This window comes from Piliocolobus tephrosceles, chromosome 14, assembly GCF_002776525.5.
Source record: "Piliocolobus tephrosceles isolate RC106 chromosome 14, ASM277652v3, whole genome shotgun sequence".
NCBI lineage: Eukaryota > Metazoa > Chordata > Mammalia > Primates > Cercopithecidae > Piliocolobus > Piliocolobus tephrosceles.
Genome location: NC_045447.1, coordinates 111,148,265 through 111,164,582, shown reverse-complemented (window position 1 = coordinate 111,164,582; position 16,318 = coordinate 111,148,265). Strand labels below are relative to the sequence as shown.

At 43.8% G+C, this 16,318-nt stretch overlaps 1 protein-coding gene across 4 annotated transcripts in view; it reads left to right on the top strand.

Moving 5' to 3' along the window:
* Positions 1 to 624: 624 nt before the first annotated feature.
* Positions 625 to 16,318, top strand: part of AOPEP (aminopeptidase O (putative)) — a 380,108-nt gene continuing 364,414 nt past the window's right edge. For 3 of the 4 annotated variants that reach the window (XM_023185255.1, XM_023185256.1, XM_023185254.1), the window contains exon 1: positions 625 to 772. The gene's annotated coding sequence lies outside the window, so the exon portion shown is untranslated. The remainder of the gene's footprint in view (positions 773 to 16,318) is intronic. The other variant, XM_023185257.1, reaches the window with a different exon arrangement.

Sequence of the window (16,318 nt, the reverse complement as noted above, 5' to 3'; positions counted from 1 at the left end):
CTTCCTTTAATTTCTCAGCAACTTATTTTCCTTCTCCATTTCATATCTCCTTTCTCAACTAGAAAGTAATCCCCAGGAGGGTAGGCACAGCATCTGTCTTGCTCCTGGTTGTTTCCCCAGCTTCTGTTAAGGAAGCTTTCCTGCCACACAGGAGGAACTTAAATTGTGGTGGAATTAATATGTGAACAGTAGCCACACGCAGCAGAGATGAGACTAGGCTAAGGAATAAAAATTGCACATCTGTATTTCGGTAACTTCTTTTATTTTATTTGAAACAGGGTCTTGCCCTGTGGCCCAGGCTGGAGTGCAGTGGCACGTTCGTAGCTCACTGCAGCCTGGAACTCCTGGGCCTAAGCAATCCTGCCTCAGCCTCCAGAGTAGCTGGGACCACGGGTGCGCGCCACCACACTCGGCTAATTTTTTAATTTTTTTGTAGAGACGGGGCCTCCCCAGGTTGTCCAGGCTGGTGATTTTTTTCTTAAGTGTCATAAAGATTTTGCAATCAGGAAGAGTAGGCTACCGCGGCAACTCCACACGCCCTGGTAAGCCAAGCTGCTCGCGCCCTCCTACAGCGGCGGCAGCTCCGCGCCTGCGCAGATCTCCCCCGGGCGGTCCCGCCCTCTCATCCGAAGGGGGCGGGCTTAGCGGAAGGCGGGCCAGGCCGACTGCGGCCCCGGGCGCGTGTCGATGACGTCACCCGGCGCGTGCCCGGGTAGCCCGTAGTAACCCCGAGTCTGCGGAAGTGGTGACCCGTGGGACGCGGCTGAGACAGGTAACCTGTTCGCTCCCTGTTGGGTCCTTGCCTTCCTCTCCGCCGGCGTCGGGATGGCGGCGGGGACAGCACCATTCCGTTCTGAAGGCGACGGGGAACCCTCCCTTACCCTCACTTTTGCTCGACCAGCGAGGACCCGCATCCCTTCCTCAGTTGTCCCAGACTCCTGGGGCTGAAACCCATCCTGGGGACTGGGCGGAGCGGTCACATCTCACCACCTCAGCTGTAGAGGTGGCCACGGGCTCTGGCTGTCTTCTCCCCTGCGGCACAGACCGTTCTCAGCCTCTGGGTGCCTCCTCCTTCGTCTCTTCCCTCCAGGCCCTCGGTCACCTGCCGGTCTCGGCTTCCAGCCCCACAGGGCTCATCTCCAGTCTTAAGCTGGCAGAACAGTTTCCAATTCGGTTCATTTCCACTTGCAGTGAAACCCATCCGCTTCTTCTTCCCCCGGGGTATCTTTACTGAGAGCACCAAATTTTGAGTTTTGGTGTCCTATAGAACATTCATCCTGTTAGTCTGGAGTTTTGTTCATTAACGCATGCGTGGGCGGGGAGGAGGTGGCGCAGTAATGTGATTCTCTATTGTGATAATAAAAGATCCACTTAGGATCCAATCCGCTGTTGAGATGCATGGAACAGTTAATAGCATTGCATAAAATGCCTCTTGTACCTGGATTTCTTTTGGGTTTTCGTGCAATGATGACAATTAGCCTTGCGAAGGTAGCCCTCAAAAGAAGTAACATAACCCCTTTGGGAGGCCGAGGCGGGCAGATCACGAAGTCAGGAGATCGAGACCATCCTGGCTAACACGGTGAAACCCCGTCTCTACTAAAAATACAAAAAATTAAATGGGCGTGGTGGCGGCGCCTGTAGTCCCAGCTACTTGGGAGGCTGAGGCAGGAGAATGGCGTGAACCCGGGAGGCGGAGGTTGCAGTGAGCCAAGGTGGAGCCACTGCACTCCAGCCAGGGTGACAGAGCGAGACTGCAAACAAACAAACAAACACAAAAGCCTTGGAGTTTTAACGTGATTCTCATACAGATTTTTCATGAATCTGAATCTGGTCTATTTGATAGGGTGTGAGACGTGGCTTCTACCAAGGAATTTCCTATGATAGACAGTAAATTCCCTATTGGTGTTTAATAATGGTGTTTTATTACCTTATTCACTTCATACTTAAATATGAAGGTTTCTAAGAAAAAGATATTACCTCAAGAAAGAGTGATGACCAGGATTGCATATGGACCTGATTTGTTTTGGTGTTTAGGATCTGGCGCATCAAAAGAGAAATGGGTTCTCTCCAGACCATGAAAATGGACATTTATACTAAATACAGAATATAAACCCAAAAGCATGACAGAAGACTATGTTTTATCAAAGAACTTAACACTTTAAAGAGCAGCAGCATTGCATTCTGGCAGTTGCTCTCTAGTGGCAGATAGCACAGACCTTCAGTGGTCATGTTTGAGCAAGGGGATGCCCAAGGACTTTGACTATTAGTTTATTTTTTTATTTTATTTTTTTTATTATACTTTAAGTTCTAGGGTACATGTGCATAACGTGCAGGTTTGTTACATATGTATACATGTGCCATGTTGGTGTGCTGCACCCATCAACTCGTCAGCACCCATCAATTCATCATTTATATAAGGTATAACTCCCCAATGCAATCCCTCCCCCTTCCCCCCTCCCCATGATAGGCCCCAGTGTGTGATGTTCCCCTTCCCGAGTCCAAGTGAACTCATTGTTCAGTTCCCACCTATGAGTGAGAACATGCGGTGTTTGGTTTTCTCTTCTTGTGATAGTTTGCTAAGAATGATGGTTTCCAGCTGCATCCATGTCCCTACAAAGGACGCAAACTCATCCTTTTTTATGGCTGCATAGTATTCCACGGTGTATATGTGCCACATTTTCTTAATCCAGTCTGTCACTGATGGACATTTGGGTTGATTCCAAGTCTTTGCTATTGTGAATAGTGCTGCAATAAACATACGTGTGCATGTGTCTTTGTAGTAGCATACTTTATAATCCTTTGGGTATATACCCAGTAGTGGGATGGCTGGGTCATATGGTACATCTAGTTCTAGATCCTTGAGGAATTGCCATACTGTTTTCCATAATGGTTGAACTAGTTTACAATCCCACCAACAGTGTAAAAGTGTTCCTATTTCTCCACATCCTCTCCAACACCTGTTGTTTCCTGATTTTTTAATGATTGCCATTCTAACTGGTGTGAGATGGTATCTCATTGTGGTTTTGATTTGCATTTCTCTGATGGCAAGTGATGATGAGCATTTTTTCATGTGTCTGTTGGCTGTATGAATGTCTTCTTTTGAGAAATGTCTGTTCATATCCTTTGCCCACTTTTTGATGGGGTTGTTTGTTTTTTTCTTGTATATTTGTTTGAGTTCTTTTTAGATTCTGGAAATTAGCCCTTTGTCAGATGAGTAGATTGCAAAAATTTTCTCCCATTCTGTAGGTTGCCTGTTCACTCTGATGGTAGTTTCTTTTGCTGTGCAGAAGCTCTTTAGTTTAATGAGATCCCACTTGTCAATTTTGGCTTTTGCTGCCGTTGCTTTTGGTGTTTTAGACATGAAGTCCTTGCCCATGCCTATGTCCTGAATGGTACTAGCTAGATTTTCTTCTAGGGTTTTTATGGTATTAGGTCTAACATTTAAGTCTCTAATCCATCTTGAATTAATCTTCATATAAGGAGTAAGGAAAGGATCCAGTTTCAGCTTTCTACTTATGGCTAGCCAATTTTCCCAGCACCATTTATTAAATAGGGAATCCTTTCCCCATTTCTTGTTTTTGTCAGGTTTGTCAAAGATCAGATGGTTGTAGATGTGTGGCATTATTTCTGAGGGCTCCGTTCTGTTCCATTGGTCTATATCTCTGTTTTGGTACCAGTACCATGCTGTTTTGGTTACTGTAGCCTTGTAGTATACTTTGAAGTCAGGTAGCGTGACGCCTCCGGCTTTGTCCTTTTGACTTAGGATTGTCTTGACAATGCGGGCTCTTTTTTGGTTCCATATGAACTTTAAAGCAGTTTTTTCCAATTCAGTGAAGAAACTCATTGGTAGCTTGATGGGGATGGCATTGAATCTATAAATAACCTTGGGCAGTATAGCCATTTTCACGATATTGATTCTTCCTATCCATGAGCATGGTATGTTCTTCCATTTGTTTGTGTCCTCTTTGATTTCACTGAGCAGTGGTTTGTAGTTCTCCTTGAAGAGGTCCTTTACATCCCTTGTAAGTTGGATTCCTAGGTATTTTATTCTCTTTGAAGCAATTGTGAATGGAAGGTCATTCCTGATTTGGCTCTCTGCTTGTCTGTTACTGGTGTAAGAATGCTTGTGATTTTTGCACATTGATTTTGTATCCTGAGACTTTGCTGAAGTTGCTTATCAGCTTAAGAAGATTTTGGGCTGAGACGATGGGGTTTTCTAAATATACAATCATGTCATCTGCAAACAGGGACAATTTGACTTCTTCTTTTCCTAACTGAATACCCTTGATTTCTTTCTCTTGCCTGATTGCCCTAGCCAGAACTTCCAACACTATGTTGAATAGGAGTGGTGAGAGAGGGCATCCCTGTCTTGTGCCAGATTTCAAAGGGAATTTTTCCAGTTTTTGCCCATTCAGTATGATATTAGCTGTGGGTTTGTCATAAATAGCTCTTATTATTTTGAGGTACGTTCCATCAATACCGAATTTATTGAGCGTTTTTAGCATGAAGGGCTGTTGAATTTTGTCAAAAGCCTTTTCTGCATCTATTGAGATAATCATGTGGTTCTTGTCTTTGGTTCTGTTTATATGCTGGATTACATTGATTGATTTGCGAATGTTGAACCAGCCTTGCATCCCAGGGATGAAGCCCACTTGATCATGGTGGATAAGCTTTTTGATGTGCTGCTGAATCCGGTTTGCCAGTATTTTATTGAGGATTTTTGCATCGATGTTCATCAGGGAGATTGGTCTAAAATTCTCTTTTTTTGTTGTGTCTCTGCCAGGCTTAGGTATCAGGATGATGTTGGCCTCATAAAATGAGTTAGGGAGGATTCCCTCTTTTTCTGTTGATTGGAATAGTTTCAGAAGGAATGGTACCAGCTCCTCCTTGTACCTCTGGTAGAATTCAGCTGTGAATCCATCTGGTCCTGGGCTTTTTTTGGTGGGTAGGCTATTAATTGTTGCCTCAATTTCAGAGGCTGCTATTGGTCTATTCAGGGATTCATCTTCTTCCTGGTTTAGTCTTGGAAGAGTGTACATGTCCAGGAAATTATCCATTTCTTCTAGATTTTCTAGTTGATTTGCGTAGAGGTGTTTATAGTATTCTCTGATGGTAGTTTGTATTTCTGTGGGGTCGGTGGTGATATCCCCTTTATCATTTTTTATTGCGTCTATTTGATTCCTCTCTCTTTTCTTCTTTATTAGCCTTGCTAGCGGTCTGTCAATTTTGTTGATCTTTTCAAAAAACCAACTCCTGGATTCATTGATTTTTTGGAGGGTTTTTTGTGTCTCTTATCTCCTTCAGTTCTGCTCTGATCTTAGTTATTTCTTGTCTTCTGCTAGCTTTTGAATGTGTTTGCTCTTGCCTCTCTAGTTCTTTTAATTGTGATGTTAGAGTGTCAATTTTAGATCTTTCCTGCTTTCTCTTGTGGGCACTTAGTGCTATAAATTTCCCTCTACACACTGCTTTAAATGTGTCCCAGAGATTCTGGTATGTTGTATCTTTGTTCTCATTGGTTTCAAAGAACATCTTTATTTCTGCTTTCATTTCGTTATGTACCCAGTAGTCATTCAGGAGCAGGTTGTTCAGTTTCCATGTAGTTGAGCGGTTTTGATTGAGTTTCTTAGTCCTGAGTTCTAGTTTGATTGCACTGTGGTCAGAGAGACAAGTTTGTTATAATTTCTGTTCTTTTACATTTGCTGAGGAGTGCTTTACTTCCAATTATGTGGTCAATTTTGGAATAAGTGTGATGTGGTGCTGAGAAGAATGTATATTCTGTTGACTTGGGGTGGAGAGTTCTATAGATGTCTATTAGGTCCGCTTGGTGCAGAGATGAGTTCAATTCCTGGATATCCTTGTTAACTTTCTGTCTCGTTGATCTGTCTAATGTTGACAGTGGAGTGTTGAAGTCTCCCATTATTATTGTATGGGAGTCTAAGTCTCTTTGTAAGTCTCTAAGGACTTGCTTTATGAATCTGGGTGCTCCTGTATTGGGTGCATATATATTTAGGATAGTTAGCTCTTCCTGTTGAATTGATCCCTTTACCATTATGTAATGGCCTTCTTTGTCTCTTTTGATCTTTGATGGTTTAAAGTCTGTTTTATCAGAGACTAGGATTGTAACCCCTGCTTTTTTTTGTTCTCCATTTGCTTGGTAGATCTTCCTCCATCCCTTTATTTTGAGCCTATGTATTTCTCTGCATGTGAGATGGGTCTCCTGAATACAGCAGACTGATGGGTCTTGACTCTTTATCCAGTTTGCCAGTCTGTGTCTTTTAATTGGAGCATTTAGTCCATTTACATTTAAGGTTAATATTGTTATGTGTGAACTTGATCCTGCCATTATGATATTAACTGGTTATTTTGCTCATTAGTTGATGCAGTTTCTTCCTAGCCTCGATGGTCTTTACATTTTGGCATGTTTTTGCAATGGCTGGTACCGGTTGTTCCTTTCCATGTTTAGGGCTTCCTTCAGGGTCTCTTGTAAGGCAGGCCTGGTGGTGACAAAATCTCTAAGCATTTGCTTATCTGTAAAGAATTTTATTTCTCCTTCACTGATGAAACTTAGTTTGGCTGGATATGAAATTCTGGGTTTAAAATTCTTTTCTTTAAGAACGTTGAATTTGGCCCCCACTCTCTTCTGGCTTGTAGAGTTTCTGCTGAGAGATCTGCTGTCAGTCTGATGGGCTTCCCTTTGTGGGTAACCCGACCTTTCTCTCTGGCTGCCCTTAAGATTTTTTCCTTCATTTCAACTTTGGTGAATCTGGCAATTATGTGTCTTGGAGTTGCTCTTCTGGAGGAGTATCTTTGTGGCGTTCTGTGTATTTCCTGAATTTGAATGTTGGCCTGCCCTGCTAGGTTGGGGAAGTTCTCCTGGATGATATCCTGTAGAGTGTTTTCCAATTTGGTTCCATTTTCCCCCTCACTTTCAGGCACCCCAATCAGACGTAGATTTTGTCTTTTTACATAATCCCATACTTCTTGCAGGCTTTGTTCATTTCTTTTTCTTCTTTTTTCTTTTGGTTTCTCTTCTCGCTTCATTTCATTCATTTGATCCTCCATCGCTGATACTCTTTCTTCCAGTTGATCGAGTCGGTTACTGAAGCTTGTGCATTTGTCACGTATTTCTCGTGTCATGGTTTTCATCTCTGTCATTTTGTTTATGACCTTCTCTGCATTAATTAGTCTAGCTGTCAATTCTTCCACTCTTTTTTCAAGATTTTGAGTTTCTTTGCGCTGGGTACGTAATTCCTCCTTTAGCTCTGAGAGGTTTGATGGACTGAAGCCTTCTTCTCTCATCTCATCAAAATCATTCTCTGACCAGCTTTGATCCGTTGCTGGCGATGGGCTGTGCTCCTTTGCAGGAGGAGATGCGCTCTTATTTTTTGAATTTCCAGCTTTTCTGCCCTGCTTTTTCCCCATCTTTGTGGTTTTATCTGTCTCTGGTCTTTGATGATGGTGACGTAATGATGGGGTTTTGGTATAGGTGTCCTTCCTGTTTGATAGTTTTCCTTCTGACAGTCAGGACCCTCAGCTATAGGTCTGTTGGAGATTGCTTGAGGTCCACTCCAGACCCTGTTTGCCTGAGTATCAGCAGCAGAGGTTGCAGAAGATAGAATATTGCTGAACAGCGAGTGCACCTGTCTGATTCTTGCTTTGGAAGCTTCCTCTCAGGGGTGTACTCCACCCTGTGAGGTGTGGGGTGTCAGACTGCCCCTCGTGGGGGATGTCTCCCAGTTAGGCTACTCAGGGGTCAGGGACCCACTTGAGCAGGCAGTCTGCCCCTTCTCAGATCTCAACCTCTGTGTTGGGAGATCCACTGCTCTCTTCAAAGCTGTCAGACAGGGTCGTTGGCATCTGCACAGGCTTCTGCTCCTTTAGCTGAGCCCTGTCCCCAGAGGCGGAGTCTACAGAGACAGGCAGGTTTCCTTGAGCTGCTGTGAGCTCCACCCAGTTCAAGCTTCCCAGCAGCTTTATTTACCTACTTAAGCCTCAGCGATGGCGGGCGCCCCTCCCCCAGCCTCGCTGCTGCCTTGCGGTTAGATTGCGGCAGACTGCTGTGTTAGCAAGGAGAGAGGCTCCGTGGGCGTGGGACCCTCCCGGCCAGGTGTGGGATATAATCTCCGGTGTGCCGGTGTTACAGCGCAGTATTGGGGTGGGAGTTACCCGATTTTCCAGATGTTGTGTGTCTCAGTTCCCCTGGCTAGGAAAAGGGACTCCCTTCCCCCTCGCGCTTCCCAGGTGAGGCGATGCCTCGCCCTGCTTCAGCTCTCGCTGGTCGGGCTGCAGCAGCTGACCCGCACGGATTGTCTGGCACTCCCGAGTGAGATGACCCCAGTACCTCAGTTGACAATGCAGAAATCACCGGTCTTCTGTGTCGCTCGCGCTGGGAGATGGAGACTGAAGCTGTTCCTATTCGGCCATCTTGCTCCGCCCCCTTGACTATTAGTTTATAACAAATCTTTTTGTTTTGGAACATGGCATAACATCTTTCCTAATAAGAGAGTATTTCAGGTTCTAGAAATATCATGGTTACTGTATATGCTGTTTAGTCATTTTCTTTTTTTTTGTTTTTTTTTTTTTGAGACAATGTCTCACTCTGTTGTCCAGGCTGGAGTGTGGTGGCAGGATCACAACTCAGTGCAGGCTCCACTCCTGCCTCAGCCTCCTGGGTGTCTGGGACTACGAGTGTGCACCACCATGCTCAGCTAATGTTATGTGTTTTCTGTAGAGATGACGGTTTGCTGTGTTGCTCAGGCTGATCTTGAACTCCTGGGCTCCAGTGATCCACCTGCCTTGACTTTCAAAGTGTAGGGATTACAAGTGTGGGCCACTGCATCTGACCTAGTCATTTTCTTATAATGGTTTTCGAAATTCATATTTTTTACACCACATGGCAAATCGTAATGTTATGCAGTATTTGCAACATTTAACCAGCTTATGGCAAGCACTTTAAACATGTCCTTAGGTTCCTTCTGTATTGGTGTAGTTCTGTATTTGTTCTCCAGGTTTACACTTTTTTCTTTGTCGTATATATCTTAGCCTTTATAAGAAATGGAATCTCAAAGGAAAATAAACTGTTGAACCTTACCTTTAAAACTTCCTAATTCATTTCAATATGACCTACAAATGAAGTGTCAGTTGCCTGTTTACATTTAAAAGATGATTGAGTTCCCGAAGATCTAAAGATATTTAAGCTATAACAATTGCGTTTTCTTACCTTAATCCCAAATGCTTTTCAATTTCCAGGAATTTGTTGAAATCTTTCGTCTTGGCAAGGATGAACTGAATACATGTTCAGTTTACCATGTAGAATCTGGTGCTGGGAGCATATTTTAAACCTTGATGAGGTGGATTCAAAACCATTTAGAGAGAATTTGTACATTTGCAGTGTATAAATTCTGGATCTACCTCTGAATGGAGAAATCTGTGTTCTATATTTCCATAAAGAACTAGATGTAAATATTGAGATCTGAATGCTTCTTATTTATTTATTTTTATTGGTTGATTTATTTGCTGGCCTTGGCAATCCTCTGAGTTTATACTTGGCCTTGTTTTGCCCCTAGATACAGTGCTCCCTGCTGAGTTCATCTGCACAGCTGTAGCCCTGTGACATGATCACCAAATAAATCCTAGGGTGGAGGAGCTTGTCTTGCTTTCTGGCTGAAGGAAGTGTAGTTGCCTAAGACAGGAACGGAGGGACCTCTTGCCCTTCCTACAGTTTTCCTGTTGTGGGGAGTATAGTTCCTACTGTAGAGAAGGACAGAAAGATGGTCGGTGCAGGGTAGGAAGTGGTCTAGGAAGTATAGTTCCTACTATAGAGAAGGACAGAAAGATGGTCGGTGCAGGGTGGGAAGTGGGGGTTGTAAGGTCAGACGGAGGCCAGGAATTGCAGGAGGGATAAGGAAGCATGCTTATACTTGGAGTTGCCAAGAAAAGGCCTGCTTATCACCCATATACAAGTTTTCAGTAATAAGAATTTCCTCAATATACTTAACAGCAAGAGTCCCACAGGAAGCCCTGCCATAAGTGGCTGGAGAATTTGCCAGATGCAGCCGTTTTTAGCATCACTGAACTCTACAGTGGACTTTAAATAGTACTGGTTGGGAGGAGACCAGAGTTAGATTAAGCCAGTTCTCAAAGTTTGGTCTCTGGACCAGTAGTATTAATATTGGAACTTGTTAGAAATGCAGATTCTTAGAGCTCAGTAGTCTGTGTTTTAACAAGTTCTTCAGGAAGTTCTAAGTGTGCACTCAAATTTGAGAACCACTGGCCTAGCCAATTCAACCTAATTGTAGTGGCAAAGTGAAAATACTGGGAAAGAATGAGTGAAAATTTCATTATGTTAGAACGTCTTTCGGTGTTTACGTAGGGGTGGCTTTCCTCCTACAGAGAATACCGTTTCAAGTGGAAGGACAGAAAAGACTGCTTCAGTTACAGACACCAGTTACGTGCAACATTGTTCTTGTAGGTGGAGAATACCCCCGTTCGTGGCTACAATTCACCCTGGAATCTAAATTCTGCCAGATTATAATACAAGAGCGCTTTTCACCTTGCCTCCTTTTTCATTTTAAATATCTATTCCTTGATTGTATTAATATATATGCATTGACCAGTGAAATTTTGTTTTCATGGCTTTGTGATGGATGGCAAGAGTTGGTTTAGTAGCACGTTGGTTCAGAGACACTAGATACATGAAAATTATCTTGATATCCTGCAGAAAACGTAGATTATTGGCTGCTATCCTTGCATGTCCAAGAAGCTGCGTTTTTAACAGGCACCGCTCACACCAGCCCACCCCATCCCCAACGTTGTTTATTGGACTTGTGGTTCTCAGACTATATTCTGAGAAACACTGTGGTAAATTTCCAAGGAGAGTGATTTTAAAGTAACAGCTTTATTGAGATATAATTCACATGCCGTAAAATTCACTCTTTGAAAGGATATAATTTATTGATTTTTAGTATATATACAGAATTGTGCAACCATCACCCTGTATAATTTTAGGATATTTCCATCATTCCTCAAGAAATCCCTGTACTGATTGGCAGTGACTCCTCATTCTCTCTTTATCCCAGTCCTTGGCAACTACTTTCTGTCCCTATGGATTTGCCTGTTCTGGACATTTCATGTAAATGTAATCACAGAATATGTGGCCTTTCATATCTTCCTTCTTGCACGTCTCATGGTGTTCTCAAAGTTCATCCAGGTTGTGGCATGTATTGGTACTTCCTTTTTATGGCTGAATAATATTCCACTGTGTGGATGGACATTTTGTTGATCCATTCATCAGTTGATGGTCATTTGGTTGTTTTGCTATGTGTATGTTTTTAAAACAATATTAAACTATATCCAGACCTTTTCAGATAGTCACTGGGTAGTTCTGTAGAGTGTCTTAGAGGGATTCCTATAGGAAGTGGGAACTGGATTCAGAGACCCTTCTGTTCATGGATTTGAGGAGTCTGTATCTGTAATTTATTTGGGTAGTGAAATATATTCTTGTAAGAGCTAGAGCAGCTACTTTTTCTCCATAGCAGAACATTTGATATTGAAAAAGGAAATCTTTTTACATGACTTAAGGACTGTATTTCAAAAATAGTTTCTATTAAAAATGGTATTCTTCGGCCAGGCGCAGTGGCTGACCCCTGTAATCCCAGCAGTTTGGGAGGCCGAGGCGGGCGGATCACGAGGTCAGGAAATTGAGACCATCCTGGCTGACAGGGTGAAAACCCGTCTCTACTAAAAATACAAAAAATTAGCCGGGCGTGGTGGCGGCGCCTGTAGTCCCAGCTACTCGGGAGGCTGAGGCAGGAGAATGGTGTGAACCCGGGAGGCAGAGCTTGCAGTGAGCTGAGATTGCACCACTGCACTCCAGCCTGGGCGACAGAGTGAGACTCCGTCTCAGAGAAAAAAAAAATGTATTCTTCCGCATTTCTGGAGGAGGAACTCTTACTGAAAAAGCTGATATTTTCGTCTACATTTTCTTTTCCAATCTCTTCATTTTTACTCTACTGAACCCTGTAACCCAACTCTATTAATCTAGATCCTCTTTCTAGCATATAAAGATTTATGGACAGTAATAAATTATATTAGTTCTAATAGAGTTTAAAATGTTTTGTGAATTTTTATCCCAGCATGACAAAAATCACTGGGTGGTCTGATACCACCTTCATCTTTAAATATTTAATCAATTATTTGTATTTTTAAAGGCTACGTTAATTGAATGATATCCATAAAAGTGTTTAATAGTACTTATCTTGGACCCACAGTGCGCAAAGCACTTCATGGAGTTAAAGTCTGTCCTTTTTACTTCTGCTCTCCTCATACCTTATTTCAACCGTGGTACTCAGAATCTGGGCCCACCGTTCTGCAGTGGGGACAGTGACTGAACTTGCATGTGGCTAGGGTGATGAAGGGTTTAGAGACTGTGGCATGTGAGAATTGGGTGAAAGAATGGAGGTTGTTCAGTTGTTAAAGAGAATACTTAGTCAGTGACAGCCCTCCCAGCCGTTCAGAGCTTGTCGAGAGAAATCTTATTCTTCCTTTGGGTAGTATTTGAAGTGAAAGAGTATGTCAACAAGGCTGTTAATTGTGTTGGGTTGTAAGTAGGCAAAAAACACGGAGATTTTTTGTAATGTTTCTTTCTTCTTCTTCTTTTTTTTTTTTTAAGACAAAGTCTTGCTCTGCCCTCCGGGCTGGAGTGCAGGTTCAAACTCCTGGGTTCAAGCGATCCTTTGCCTCAGCCTCCTGAGTAGCTGGGAGTACAAGCACATGCCACCATGCCCGATTAATTTTTAAATTTTTCTTTTGTAGAGATGGGGTCTTGCTATATTGACCAGACTGGTTTCAGACTCCTGACCTCAAGCAGTTCTCCGGCCTTGGCCTCCCAGAGTGCTGGGATTACAGGTGTGAGCCACTGTGCCCAGCCCAATTTTTCATTCTTATGTTCCTTTCCACTATCTTTCAATTCCTAGAATATCTAGTCTAGAGTCTGATGTTAAGAATGGTTTCTGGATTGTATTTTGCCTGTTCAGAATATATGGAATGTTAAATGATTACATCAGCGTTAATGCATTATTTTAGCCTTAACAGTGCGTAAATGTGTAAAGTGCTGTTTGATACTATACAATTTTTTTTTTTTTTTTTTTTTATTGAGATGGAGTCTCGCTCTGTCGTCCAGGCTGGAGCGCAGTGGCGCCATCTCGGCTCACTGCAAGCTTCGCCTCACAGGTTCGCACCATTCTCCTGCCTCAGCCACCCGAGTAGCTGGGACTACAGGCGTCCCCCACCACGCCCGGCTAATTTTTTGTATTTTTAGTAGAGATGGGGTTTCACCGTGTTAGCCAGGATGGTCTCGATCTCGTGACCTCATGATCCACCCGTCTCAGCCTCCCAAAGTGCTGGGATTACAGGCGTGAGCCACCACGCCCAGCCGATATTATACAATTTTATATAGCCAAGTTTTATTAGATCAGGATTAAAATATACCTTCCATTTAGTATAATGTGTAAAGTTTAGTCACTTCTTAAAATATAAGACCTGCAATATAGTATAACTTGCCTTGCCAATAAGTGACAAGATGTGGTGTGTTTAAGAGCGAGGGAGAGGTCTCTGGTTGTGGTGAATATCCGTATTTGGTTGGGGATATAGGGAGTTCCTGGCCTGTTTAACTTTTGCCTGTCTGGTTCAGCTTATGGTTCAGCTTAGGATGGAATGTACTGCTCTGTGCTGTAAGTGGCCATTTTTGATCTAGGCGTGGACTGGACTTCAGGCACTAGAGTGTAGTGCTGAGAGTTCAGGGTCTGGAGCCAAACCAGGGGAATTTAAATCTCACCTCTACCATCTCATAACTTTGTGAATCCAGGAATGTATCATAACTTCTCTGGGCTTCAGTTTACTCATCTGTGAGATGGAGATGACAGTACGTACCTCATTGGGTAGCGAGGATGTAATGCAATAATGTTCTTCATGTACCTAGCCTGCCTCATAGCAAGCAGTCAATAGATGTTTGGTGCTGTTGCTACTTGTTGTTAATACGAGTGTCTGAAGGTCCAGGGCTTTCTCGAAGGTTTCTGAATAGAGGAGTTCTGAATTCACTTAATTCCCAAAGGAGAAAGACTCTAGTTCACCTGGTTTCTTTAAGGCATTCTAGGTTCCTGCTGCCTGCTCAGGACAATCCCTGGGGAAGTTTTGGGTGAATGGGATTCTCCTGGCCTTCCGCTGTCTGAATATGTCCCTGTCTCGTTCCTGGCCTCTGACATGAAGTGTTTGTGTAGTGGGATTTCTCAGGCGGTTTTCAGAGGAGCATGGTTAAATGTGTCAATATTCCACAGGAACACTAGAACATCAGAGCACGTGAACAGTTTTGTACCACCTATGCTACAGGAGATACAGAAAAGGACAAGAGAAAAATATTTTAAATTAATGAGAAGGACAAAGTGAACTGTAACTAAATCCCCATGAATAATAAAACTACATTCAGTTTTGTACGATTGAAGTATCTATTCAGAAAGTGTCTATTAAGCATGAATTCATGCTGATCAGTCTAGGAGCAAGAATGCCAGGAAACCTCCTGGGCCACTCATGACCGAAACTGCATCTCAAGTCCAGGTCAGGTTCTTCCTGCTGTCCTCCCGAAGGCAGCTTGCAGGGCTCATCTTGGCTTCTTCTCTTCTCAGAGCTGCCTCCACCCACCCATCTCCTGGAAATCTGTATTTCCCAAGGCTGGCTGCAGCGTGGCCACACTTTGCTTAGCTCCCAACTTTCCCTGTTGTCCTGGTGGTTGTCTTCAGATCCTTTTGGGGTTAAGGATTTTCCTACTGATCCTTATGGAAAAATAAAGGGCAATTTAAAGATTTGGTTAAAGATTAGGGCAGTTTAAAGATTTGGAGTGTTGGCTGGATGCGGTTGCTCACGCCTGTAATATTACCCAGCACTTTGGGAGGCTGAGGCGGGCAGAGCACCTGAGATCAGGAGTTTGAGACCAGCCTGACCAACATGGTGAAACCTCATCTCTACTAAAAATACAAAAATTAGCCGGGTATGGTGGCACATGCCTGTAATCCCAGCTACTTGGGAGGCTGAGGCAGGAGAATCCCTTGAACCCGGGAGGTGGAGGTTGCAGTGAGCCCAGATCGCACCATTGCACTTCAGCCTGGGGGACTAGAGCGAGACTTCAGGAAAAAAAAAAAAAAGATTTGGAGTGTTTACAATTGTAGTTACCAGTCCGGTGCTAAATAGTAGCCACTAAGATTCAACTGGAAGCCAAACTGGGCATCTATCCTTGTTAGGCCAGGCGTGAAGTTCACCAGACCTATTCTGCTGGATGGACTGTTGCTCTGCTCCCTGAAAACGCTCCTTTCTACCACTAGTGGAGACTGAGGAAATCGGGAAAGAACCACGAGAGCCCTCCCCATCTTGAGGGTGGAATGTGCATTGCCAAGGACCTCTAGATAGGTTGATGCCTTATTTTAAAAGGTACCTCAGATTTGTTTTCATCAGCAAGACGACAGACACAGAAACAAGCTGCTTTTGAAAGAAGAGTTTATTATTATAGTTCCCAAGAGGAGGGGGTGCCTCATGCCTCACAGGGCCATATGAGGAAGCACTGGGATTGGTCAGGAGGCAGAAAGAGTTGGGGGAAGCACGGGCAGGAGTCTTTATTGGGGTTTCTGTGGGAAAAGCAAGGCAAGCAGGCTAAGCAGATGAAGGATTGGCTAGTTTGAATACTTTTGGAGGGCTCTGGGGGTGGTCCTGGTTGTGTGGCACCTAGCTGTGGGGTGATGTAGGACAATATTGCTTGGGCTCTGGGGGTGGTGCTGGTTGTGTGGCACCTGGCTGTGGGGTGATGTAGGACAGTGGCGATATTGCTTGGGCCATGAGAGTTAGATGGAGGCGGTTGTGGGCTGTGGATTGGCTGGTTTGCCTGTGAAAGGCTCACAGGCAAGTTCTTTGCTATCTCTTGGAATTAGCCCTGGGAGGAGCAATTTCTCCGGGATTAACAAGGCTCCGAGTTGTCAAAACATCATAAAATATAGAAAATAAAAAACATGATTAATGCATACCCCTTCCAGCAGAACTGTGCTTATCACAGAAGTGGTTCTTTTGGGAGCATTTTCTTGAGTGATAGAAAGAATGGTCAAGTGGCTCCTTGCACCCCTGGAGTTTACGGTCTAGCTTAGTAAATAAGGCCTGCACACATGGAAGTGACCAGCCATGCAGGACACCAGATCACATGCCAGGAAGTTCAGTACAGTATAATGGGAGCTCAAAGAAAGGGGAGATGAGAATGTCCTAGAAGCAGTAGAGGGCCGTGGTT